This window comes from Neomonachus schauinslandi, chromosome 14, assembly GCF_002201575.2.
Source record: "Neomonachus schauinslandi chromosome 14, ASM220157v2, whole genome shotgun sequence".
Lineage (NCBI taxonomy): Eukaryota > Metazoa > Chordata > Mammalia > Carnivora > Phocidae > Neomonachus > Neomonachus schauinslandi.
In genome coordinates this window covers 39,615,502-39,617,595 of record NC_058416.1, presented here as the reverse complement: position 1 = coordinate 39,617,595, position 2,094 = coordinate 39,615,502, and the positions used below count along the sequence as shown (strand labels likewise).

At 39.8% G+C, this 2,094-nt stretch overlaps 1 non-coding gene across 1 annotated transcript; it reads right to left on the bottom strand.

Annotated features, from left to right (window-relative positions):
- Nucleotides 1-678: 678 nt before the first annotated feature.
- LOC123326695 lies at nt 679-803 on the bottom strand. The gene has a single exon (XR_006541264.1). It is a non-coding gene; the product is annotated as a U6atac minor spliceosomal RNA (small nuclear RNA).
- Nucleotides 804-2,094: the final 1,291 nt, after the last annotated feature.

Here is a 2,094-nt window from a genome sequence, read left to right as displayed (position 1 = left end):
TTCAATGGAAAAAGTTCCATACAATTTATACATTTGACTTCTGATTTTTCAAACTTATTATTTAATTTTACTTGGAAACGCATAATTCCCTTGGCACCGGGGGTGGAGTGAAATAGGATCCATCAAGAAGTAGGAGGGATGGGGGAACAGTCGTAATCCAGTTGGGATAGATTTCAGTTATGGAATCATAGTAGAAAACCACACATTTTAGACCTATGCCAGGATTTACCAAGACATCAATGCAAGGTTACTCCTTGACCATTTGATAACTGATATATGGTTTATAGTGTTCAGATTATATACTAATTTCTTTTGTTACTATTTAAATAAAAATTCTTAAGCCTTTTTACTATAAGCCAGCTCTATATCTGGTTTGTGTCCCATAATGTTTACACTCTCTACCAAATGAATCAGCCCAGTGTTTAAAATGGCAAGAATAGGGTGCCTGGGTGACTCAGTCGGTTAGACGTTTACCTTCTGCTCCGGTCGTGATCCGGGTCCTGGGATCAAGACCCACACTGGGCTCCTTGCTCAAGGGGGAGCCTACTTCTCCTTCTCCCTCTGCTGCTCCCCCTGCTTGTACTCTCTCCCACTCTCTCTTAATGCTTAACCTACTGCGCCATCCAGGGGCCCCTCATTTGTTTTGTTTCTTAAAAAAACGATAGAAAAAAAACAAAAAACAAACGATAGTTAGATGCCACAAAGTAGGTGGCCATGCCTTAACAGTATGTGTGTTGTCAGGCCTGAGGTCTTCTTCCTTCCTTGTCAGGGAAGTGCTAACCTTGTCTCCTTTCATACAACCCTCTAGTACAGATTTTTTTTAAAAGCAAGAAAGGGAAAAATTGGGCATAGTTCCTGACTTCCAGGACTTGTATTTTAAATGTTCTGGTTATGACAAAGAAAGCCTTTATTTAAGACTGAATGGAATTATCATGATCCCACAATCAGTAATCATTAATGATATAATTACAAACAAGAATCATTCTAAATACAGCTATTTGTTCTTCAAAATGTGGGACAATTGGGCATTTTAATTTTTTATTCAATACCTATTTATGGAGCATCTACTATAGGCTAGCTGTTTCTAATGCTTGGGAATCATCGATGAACAAATAAAATGTCCTTACCCTTGTGGATCTTGTGCATTTTCATGGAATGTGTTCTGTACATATGGACAACTGAAGAGTGCAATTTTCAGAATCATAACCTACCCAAATATTATTCCTAATTTCTAAAAAATTTTAAAAGAACACAGAAGAAATCCCTATAAAATAAGCGACACATAATGCATGTGAGTTGTCAGCATACTTTACACATATTAACTAATTTAACCTTCATAAAAGCTCTATCACAAGACCTTCATTCCCATTTTATAGATGAAGAAATGAGGCAGGGAGAGAGTAAAAAAAAAACCTGCTAACAGCAAACAACTTTGCCTCTAGCGCAGCTGGGACTTAAAGCCAGGTCCTTTATCCTCCTGGTCTTTGTTCTAACCCACCACATGATTCTGTTTTGCTGGGATAGACCTTCAGCCAAAGCCTCCCAGAAGTTTTAATGTGGATACAGGTTTATAAACTCATTCAGTAAAATATCTCCTTCATTTCAGGAATCCCCCAAATAAGTACGTTCAGAAGGGAATAACTTATTGCTTCTAAAACAGCCTGAGTAGAAATAAGCTTCTGGTAGCTTATTTTGTCAGGCCCTGGTTCTATCTTTTTTTTTTTTAAAGATTTTATTTATTTGACAGAGAGAGACACAGCGAGAGAGGGAACACAAGCACGGGAGTGGGAGAGGGAGAAGCAGGCTCCCCGCCAAGCAGGGAGCCCCACGCGGGGCTCGATCCCAGGACCCTGGGATCATGACCCGAGCCGAAGGCAGATGCTTAACGACTGAGCCACCCGGGTGCCCCCCCTGGTTCTATCTTGAAAACTCTATAGAATAATATCATCCCTCCCTCACGTGACAAAGCCCTTCAGTTATTGGCAGGTGACAATATTTGTCCATGCCCTTCTCCGACCCCAGCACTTTTGACAACTTCCTCCTTTTTTTAGGTTAAACAACTTCTTATTCCACAATTATCTACAAGTAAAAATT